The sequence below is a fragment of the Coffea eugenioides genome, chromosome 1, assembly GCF_003713205.1.
Source record: "Coffea eugenioides isolate CCC68of chromosome 1, Ceug_1.0, whole genome shotgun sequence".
Lineage (NCBI taxonomy): Eukaryota > Viridiplantae > Streptophyta > Magnoliopsida > Gentianales > Rubiaceae > Coffea > Coffea eugenioides.
The window spans coordinates 1,597,819-1,607,733 of record NC_040035.1 but is presented as its reverse complement, the minus strand read 5'-3'; the positions used below and the strand labels follow the sequence as shown (position 1 = coordinate 1,607,733).

The 9,915-nt window shown below is 36.9% G+C and overlaps 1 pseudogene; it reads left to right on the top strand.

Moving 5' to 3' along the window:
* Positions 1–201: 201 nt before the first annotated feature.
* On the top strand, positions 202–9,336 carry LOC113765283 (annotated as a pseudogene).
* Positions 9,337–9,915: the final 579 nt, after the last annotated feature.

Sequence of the window (9,915 nt, the reverse complement as noted above, 5' to 3'; positions counted from 1 at the left end):
CCTGATCATTATCATTCAGAAATGAAAAACTACATCCAACCACCTCCACTTCTCCATTTTTTTCTTCTTTGAAAGCCTACCTTTTCATTTCATTTTTTTTTTCCCTTTCTTCTTTCTTCCTTTACCCACGGGACCAAAACAGAAAAATGCAGATGATTCCTTTGTCTCACATCTTGTCTTGGTTGGAGAGTGTTCGTCCAACTTGTATTCATTTTTCCTCTTTCATTGTTTCTCTGTTTTTCCTTCTAACTGACTAACTGATAACGTCTAATTCTAATTCTATTCTAACAAGACCTAAACTCCTAAACTAAACCCTAGGGTTTTTGACGTTGCGCCGTCGTTTCTCCAAACCCCTCAGGCAACGAAATGGTAAGGCGGCTCTTCACCACCAAGTTATTTATGTCTTCTCGATGATGATTGTTACTGATACACATATATGCAGATGCTGCATTCTAATTTCCAATCTTTCGTTTGGTTTTGAAAAAATCGACATATCTCTGACATTTTGAGTTCTTTGTGTTGTCATTGATGGATGATTTTTTCTGTTTTGAAGGCTCCAAAGAGAGGTGTGAGGGCTCCAGCTGCAGTGGCGAGGAGGAAAACCGAGAAGGTGGCGAATCCTCTGTTCGAGAAGCGTCCGAAGCAGTTCGGAATTCGAGGAGCCCTCCCACCGAAGAAGGATCTCACCAAGTTCGTCAAATGGCTTCTCAATGTCCGGATCCAGAGGAAGAAGAGGATCCTCAGGCAGTGCTTGAAGGTTCCTCCAGCGCTCAACCAGTTCTCCAAGACTCGACAAAAATCTTGGTCGCCTCTCCCTCACTCGCTTTTTATTTATTATGCTGTTTCCCTTTTTTCTTAATGTTATACGATGATGTTTATCGGGACTCTGAGTTCTTCACCTTGATTGCACCATCTTGACAACCCTGGTCTGGTATTTGACTGCTGTAAAGAAAAATCCAGTTATTTTCTTGACATAAATCTGTGCTTTCTCGCATATTGATCACCTATTGCACTTGTAATCATACTTCAAATGCTTACTCATTCTTATCCCCCCCCCCTTTCTCTCTGATGATTGCGTAGAATAGGATCCCATGGTTGAGCAGGGCAAACGGTGTTGCTGTAACTAAATAGGAAATGAAATCTTTACGTAAATTTAAAAATCATTCTTTTATGGTTCTTAGCCAACTGGATATGTCAGATGTGGTAAATAGAAAGAAATTGAGGTTGCTCGGATCATAATATTGGTACATGGTAACTGTACATTGTCTTCCCCTATAATCTCTTGGATGACTAGAAACTGAGTCGTAATGTGTCGCTCTATCTGTTGTCATGAAATTGGTAAAAGCTAATAATTTGCTGTGGTAGATTCAAGGGAGTCTCTAAATTTGTCCCTATCTTAATAATACCAGTCAAGAAGATATCCTGTTTCCTTTCGGGGTTGCCATTTCACTGCTTCATTTTTTCTCTTGCCAATGTATGTATTTTCTGATGCTCCCATTGATATGCAGCAACAAATCTGTTCAAGATGCTTCTCAAGTACAGGCCTGAGGACAAGGCAGCCAATAAAGAGCGTCTTCTCAAGAGAGCTCAAGCTGAGGCTGAAGGGAAAGCTTCTGATGCTAAGAAGCCAATCGTTGTCAAATACAGTTTACAGCATGTGACGTGCCTTGTTGAGCAGGTCTTTATCGTACTTTTCTTCTATATTCTGTTGGTTTTCTGTAGTGTCTCACTCTTGGTAGTACAAGCTGTGGCTCATAGAAATTATTTTCTGCAGAACAAGCCACAATTGGTTGTTATTGCTCACAATGTGGACCCAATCGAGTTGGTTGTTTGGCTTCCTGCTTTGTGCAGGAAGATGGAAATTCCCTATTGTATTGTGAAGGGAAAATCGCGATTGGGAGCGGTAAGTTTCCTTCTTTGTGGAGCCTTTTTGGACGCTTTTATTGTAGCCAGGACTGATGTAATTGACACTCTCTTGCAGATTGTTCATAAGAAAACTACATCAGTCTTGTGCCTGACCTCAGTGAAGAATGAAGATAAGTTGGAGTTCTCAAAAGTTTTGGAGGCCATTAAGGTGATACATAATTTCCTACAGGTTGTACAAGTAATGATATTGTGATTCAACTTAAGGTGACATAGCTATAACAAAATATGTGTGTTATACACTAATATGTATTATTACCTTTTAAGATGGCTTTTCTTTCCACCTCATTTATCACATACATTGAATAGATGATTTTACCTTTTCTTAATCTCTTTTTTCCAATTTACCTAATTCAATATGTATTGTCAGGTTCTCTATACTGAGCTGATGAACATTATGATTTGTTATCTAACATTCGGCAGTTAGTTAAGGTACTTTCTGTCATACTTTTTGTTCTTTAATAGTTATCAAGAAATTGTGGCCCTTTTGCAATATGTATGTGTTTTGTTTGTCCACTGCAACTATGTATTATCAGGAATTTGTATTTAATTATATGCTTTTGGTATTATGTTAAATATGTTCTAAGTGATACGAAATAGGACTCTACTTCTTCTAAATTTTCAAGTCTCAACTTGTGCACTGATTATTAAAATCATTTTCATTCATGTATTTGCTAATACTTGGGTGTTCGATTTTAGTTTGCCAAGTTCCATATCTGTTAATTTCAATGAATTCATTTGAATGAAGACAATAAATAATGCTTTGCATTTGATGCTTGCAAATAATCAGTGGTTCATTCCACTGGGGCAGATCTTGCTTTATTTTTTTTTAATCTTTAATCCCTTTTTAAAAACTAGAAGTGAGATTTTTTGTCCGTCATAGGTCTCTCAATTTGTAAACCTTCCAATATATAAGGTGTTGACTGGAATTGTTTACAGTCTAGAGGGGCTTGACTTTTGATGATAATTTCATGGGACTTCAAAAAATTAATGATAAATCTCATTTTGTGCTTGTGAAATGAATGCTGGAATTTTCTCTTTCTATGAGGCAGAGGTGTTGTTTGGATTTAAGCATTTGTCTTCTATTATTTTCTTTAATATGCTTTTAGTACTTCTGGTAATAAAAGAGTTTCACTCATTTGCACTTTAGATGGTGAGGTATTGTTATTTTTTCTGGTGGTGACTTTCTTTTAATTTGCAAAAGATTTTTCACAATTCACCTTGAGAATGAAAATTGTGATTCAACTTAAGGTGACATAGCTATAACAAAATAAATGTGCTTAAGAATAAAATGAGCTAAGGCTCGCAAAGAATCGTAGTATTAAGTTTTAATCAAATAAAAAAGGTCCAATCATTTCTAATGAAACTATTGCATTACTTTGGCATTGATTGTAAACTATGGAAACATTTTGTTTTATTATTGGTTATGAATGCAAGTATTTTGTGTAATTTTCTAACTGAAGAGGGAGAATTAGCAAGCATTAAGGGGAAAGCTCAGTGATTTGCTTGTCTTTATCTTCTACTACTATGCCTGTGATTGTGTTCAAGCGTGTTCTAACACTTGATTGAGAAGTTTGGTCAGCTTTTACTGCCACAGTTGTTGAAGAAAAAAAATCAGAAATAAAAAGTCACTTAGGGGTTAGAACAAAAGATAACGAAGTTAAAATAGCAAAACGATGACGCGGAAGGTTAATAAGCTAGCTATCATGGTAAAGTTTGCTATGCATTTTTTATTGTAAATTTTTTTAATTCTTTCTCCTGATCAAAAGTAGAAGATAAGAAGATAAATAAGCAGCTTAAAAGAAAAACATGGAATTTCAACCTAATCGAGTCATGTAAAATGGTCGTGAACGGATGTTGTGCACGACACATGATTTTTTTGCATTGTAATGTCTTCTTCTTTCTCAGTACTTCTCTAACCTTTTGGATTTTTTGTGGGGTTTAGTAGTCTAATTTTTGTATATTAATTTGTATATATGTTGCAGGTGCAAAAAATTGGAAATTTCTTCCATCAGATTCTGTAAAATTTCCCCCTTTAATAACGTGCATTCTATTTGGTTATCTTTTTAAAAAAATAAAAATTTAGCTTTTCTGTTTTCATCTTATGCCTAATTTTTTTGGGGTTTTTGCCATATTGGAATCTTAATTTTTTTTTTTTTGCAACTAAAAAGTATCAGAATGCATTTAACAAATTTGAGAAAGTTCTTTTATGGTTTTTTCGTTTAAAAGATATTTTTGGGCTATCTAATCTGTTTATTTTTTGTGGTATTGCAAGTCCAAAAATTGGAACTTTGCTTTCATTCCCTTCATAAACCACTTTGTATAGGGTCTTCCGCGGTCTTCCCTCATCTCTTGTAATTCTTGCTTTTGTTTGCTTTGCTTAACTACTTTTTTTCCCTGTATTTTCTTTACCCTGTTTATTTGTTTATTTCATGTTTCTATCTGTTATTTTTCAGTGCCAAAATCGACAAGAAACTCTGCCTCCCACTCTTCCTCTTCCTCTCCGTTTTCTATAGAAAAATCCCCTGGCAAAACCCAAGGCCCAAGCTTCGATTCTTCTACTGTTGGCAAAGTTGAAAAGTACCAACCCATCTTATAGCTATCTCCCTCATCCAAGGCCACTATGATTTTTCTAATTCAATCCTTTTCTCTGCCTTTGTTGAGAACAATTAAGAATTACTCTTGTGTTAATTAACATATGTATAAAAGGGGGAATGCCATAGCTCAAAAGAGGTGCTTGTGGTGGTGATGTGGCCAATGGTTATTGGCTAGAGAGTGTTCGTCTAAAATCTGTGCTCCTCACGTGAGTTTACTTTGAATTCCATTGTTCCTTAAAAAAAAAAAAAAAATGTACTATGACAAATATTTACCACTGCTTCCATCTCACTTTCTCCGTCTCGGTCTCCCTCAGAGCTCAGACAAACACTCTTCCTCTCTTGCTCTCCCTCTCTCTCAAACGATGACTAGATCTATCTGTCAAGAGAATATAAGTATTCTTGTAGATAATAAATTAGTAAGGGTATTCTTGTAAATAGTTTGTTAGGTTTGTACTCCTATAAATACTAGTTGGTCACTCATAATACTGTGACTAGATGTTTTCCTCCCAAAATACCAGTTGACATGGTATCAGAGCAAAAGTCCTAGGGTTAGGGTTAAACATCTAGCAAAAGTCTTGACGCGATACTGTTCATCGCGCACTGTTCACGCGGTACTGTTCACGCGGTACTGTTCACCCGGTACTATTCACGCGCACTGTTCACGGCGCACTGTTTATAGCGAATTTTGATTGCTGTTTTGTTTGAAGTGCTATTCGCTATGGTTGAAAGTTTTGCTAATGGGGTTACCACTGATCAAGTTAAATCAAGTTCTTCAGCACATAGGTCCCAGAAAACTGTTATTATATCCGAGGAAGATTATGTTAAATTCTTACAGTACCAAACTACAAGTCACGCATCTCTTCCCTCTGCTTCTTTAGCACAAAAAGGTAATGACTCATGGATTATTGACTCCGGGGCTACTGATCATATGTCAGGTACCTCTAAAATTTTTTCTAATTTTCAAGAGTCTACTCCCTTTCCTCATGTTACTTTAGCTGATGGATCTACCACTAAAGTTAAAGGACTAGGCACTGTAGAAATTAATCCATCACTTCCGCTGTCTTCTGTTCTTTACGTACCCAATTTACCATTTAATCTAATGTCTGTTAGTAAGCTCACTAAATTTCTACAGTGTACAGTTACTTTTTCTCCTGATTCCGTTGTCATTCAGGATTTGAAGACAAAGAGGACGATTGGTGGAGGGCATGAGCATAATGGTCTTTACTTTCTCAACTTTAATGGTCCGATAGCATGTCCTGCTACTGTTTCTCCTCTTGAAATTCACTGTCGTTTAGGTCATCCGTCTTTACAAAATTTGAAAAAGTTGGTTCCTACTTTGAATCAATTATCTTCGCTAGAATGTGAGTCTTGTCAGTTAGGAAAGCATCATCGTGTTTCTTTTGCTCCTAAAGTCAATAAACGGGTTTCTGAACCCTTTTTGTTAGTTCATTCTGATGTTTGGGGTCCTAGTCGAGTCACTTCAAAGTTAGGTTTTAAATATTTTGTAGTCTTTGTTGATGATTTTTCCAGAGTTACATGGCTTTATTTAATGAAAGATCGTTCAGAATTATATTCCATTTTTTGTGCATTTGTTACAGAAATAAAGAATCAATTTGGTGTGCCTGTGCGTATACTTCGCAGTGATAATGCGAAAGAATATTTTTCCACTCCTTTTAATACCTTTATGACTAAGTCTGGTATTATTCATCAGTCCTCTTGTCCTCACACTCCACAACAGAATGGAGTTGCTGAAAGGAAAATTGGACATTTAATCGAAATTGCTCGAACACTGTTGTTGCACATGAATGTGCCCAAACAATTTTGGAGTGATGCAGTTCTAACTGCATGTTATTTAATTAATCGCATGCCATCTAATATTCTTGAAGGTCAATTACCTCACTCCATTCTTTTTCCTCATGAACCTGTGTTTAAATTGCCTCCTCGTATTTTTGGATGTGTCTGCTTTGTTCATCAGCTTGCTCCCGGGGTGGATAAATTAGATTCTCGTGCTATTAAGTGTATTTTCTTAGGATATGCACGAGCGCAAAAAGGGTATAGATGTTACAGTCCAGTTTTAAATCGATTTTTTACTTGTGCTGATGTTACTTTCTTTGAATCCACTCCGTATTTTATCAAACAAAGTATGTCTTGTGAGTTAGACCAGTGTCCCTCTTTTTCCTCTCCTGTTTTACCAGTCCCTTCCCCTTTATTACCTGAGTTATCTAGTCCACCAGATTCCATAGCTCGATTATCTCGTCCTCATCTTCAAGTTTACTCTCGTCGTTCCATGGTTGAAAAAGTTCCTGATATGCCACGTACTTCACCAATTAATTCTCAATCTTCCAATCCAGGTATGACGCCCTCCTCTGAGTTAGATCTTCCCATTGCTTTACGCAAAGGTAAGAGACATTGTACTTCCCATCCTATTTCTAATTTTGTTTCTTATTCTCGTCTCTCTATGTCATATTCTTCTTTTGTTGCTTCCCTTGATTCTATCTCCATTCCTAAGTCTATTACCTATGCTCTTAATCATCCTGGTTGGAGATTAGCTATGCAAGAAGAGATGTCTGCTTTGGAACAAAATGGTACTTGGGATCTTGTCCCTCGTCCTTCAGGTAAGCCTGTTGTTGGTTGTAAATGGGTGTACACTATAAAAGTGCAGCCTAATGGTTCTATTGATAGATTGAAGGCTCGGCTGGTAGCTAGAGGATTTACTCAGGTGTATGGAGTAGATTACTTAGAAACTTTTTCTCCTGTTGCAAAGATTACCTCTGTTCGTCTTCTTATCTCTTTGGCAGCCACTTATAATTGGCCATTGCATCAGTTGGATGTGAAAAATGCATTTCTGCATGGAGATTTGAAAGAAGAGGTATATATGGAACAACCTCCTGGATTTGTTGTTCAGGGGGAGAATCCGCGGTTGGTTTGTCGTTTGAAAAAATCCTTATATGGATTGAAACAGTCTCCAAGGGCTTGGTTTGGCCGGTTTAGTAGTGTTGTCATGGAGTTCGGTCTGACAAGATGTGGAGTAGATCACTCTGTATTTTATCGGCATTCTAATGCTGGTAAAATTTTATTAGTTGTTTATGTGGATGACATTGTGATTACAGGTGATGATGTTGTGGGGATTCAGAAACTTAAATCCAATCTGCAGGCAAACTTTCAGACAAAGGATTTAGGTCATCTACAGTATTTTCTGGGTATTGAGGTAGCTCGGTCTAAATATGGGATTTATTTATGTCAAAGAAAATATGTACTCGATATGTTGAGTGAAGTTGGGATGTTAGGTTGCCGACCTGTGAATACTCCTATGGATCCCAATGTGAAATTAGCAGGAGATCAAGGTGCATTACTTGATGATCCTAAGCAATATCGAAGACTTGTGGGTAAATTAAATTATCTCACTGTAACGAGACCTGACATTTCGTTTGCAGTGAGTGTTGTGAGTCAATTTCTTGATACCCCTCGTACTAGTCATTGGGATGCTGTTATACGGATTCTCAGATATCTTAAGAGTGCTCCTGGAAAAGGGTTGCTGTATCAAAATCATGGACACACTGATATTGAAGGATATAGTGATGCAGATTGGGCTGGTTCTGCCTCAGATCGAAGATCGACTACAGGATATTGTGTGTTTGTTGGTGGTAATTTAGTGTCGTGGAAGAGTAAGAAGCAAACAGTTGTATCCAGATCAAGTGCAGAATCTGAATACCGCGCTATGGCTCACACTGTGTGTGAGTTGGTTTGGTTGAAGAGCATATTACTGGAACTTGGGTTTGAGCATAAACAGCCTATGAATTTAGTGTGTGATAATCAGGCGGCTGTTTATATTGCGTCTAATCCAGTGTTTCATGAAAGGACAAAACATATTGAAGTTGATTGTCATTTCATTCGAGAGAAATTGCTTGACGGGGTCATCAAGACATCTCATGTACCGTCTGTAGATCAATTGGCTGATGTGTTTACCAAGAGTTTAGGGGGTTCTAGGGTGAAATACATTTGTAACAAGTTGGGTGCTTATGATATATATGCTCCAACTTGAGGGGGAGTGTCAAGAGAATATAAGTATTCTTGTAGATAATAAATTAGTAAGGGTATTCTTGTAAATAGTTTGTTAGGTTTGTACTCCTATAAATACTAGTTGGTCACTCATAATACTGTGACTAGATGTTTTCCTCCCAAAATACCAGTTGACACTATCATTCATCTACATGCTTTCTTTCTTCTTTGTTAATCAACAAAAAGAAGAAAACAAAGAAGGCACTTTGATGTTTTTGGGTTTAGTTTTTGTTTCTTTCTTTATTTTCTTGAATTTGCAGTCACTCACAATCACATTTTGCTTCTCATAGATTGAGGACAATGGATTGAAAGTCCACGAGAAGGAGAAAAAGAATCAACTTTCCAGGTGGTGCGATTTTCTTTAATTTATTTTTTCGGTTAAGATCCTTCCAGTTTGATTCAAGATGGGCTCTTGCCTTCGATGATGGCTTTGATCTCTGATAGGCTGCTTAGACATCCTAATACAGATGGCAGGATTTCAGTTATGTCTTGCATCTGTGAGGTGTTAAGGACTAGTGCTCTGTATCAACCTTATGAGAATGAAAGAATGAAGGTAAGCTGAACACCTGCAACAGTATCTACTCTTTTCTGTATTTGTTTGTCTGCTTCCTGTTGTATACTTGTTTAGAGCCAGTTCTCAGCCTTTTCATTTGCATGCTGTACAGGATATTTTTCGGTTGACTTTAGCTGCATTCAAGAAGTTGTCGCTTTTCTCTGGTCGCTGTTATGCTAAAGCTTTGCACATTCTTGAAATCGTTGCGAAGGTCAAATGCTGCATCATCTTGCTGGACATAGGCTGCAACTCGTTGGTCACTAAAATCTTTGAAGTCCTTCTAAGTACCATTAAGTAAGGCTAAGATGTTACAGCTAATTTTTAATATGTATTTTTATTGTCAAGACATTTTGATTAACTACCTTTTCTCTTTGGATCTTGTAGTAATTGATATTTGTTAGCTTCTTTAAATTAACTCGAATGCTAACAATTGAGGTTATCTTGAATTCGAACTTGTAATAGCATTCCCATTATGTTCGACCTTCTTTCCTGCAAGTATGATCTGCTTTCAACTTGGTGAACTCCTCATTTAGCAGCAATGAAATTGAAAATTTTGCTGGACTCATGGCAAACCTTTATTATTTGTTGTCTGAGTGATCAACTCATGGTATGCAATGCAACTTGCCTAACGGAGTAATTTAGAAAGTTATACCAAATTAAACAAATTAGAGGTATTCATTTGCTAATCTTGCACCTGTCTCATGCAAGTCAACACATTCAATTGTCATGTGCTGATTATTGTTCTGTGTTTGAATGTCTATTACAAGGTTCAACCACCCGCAA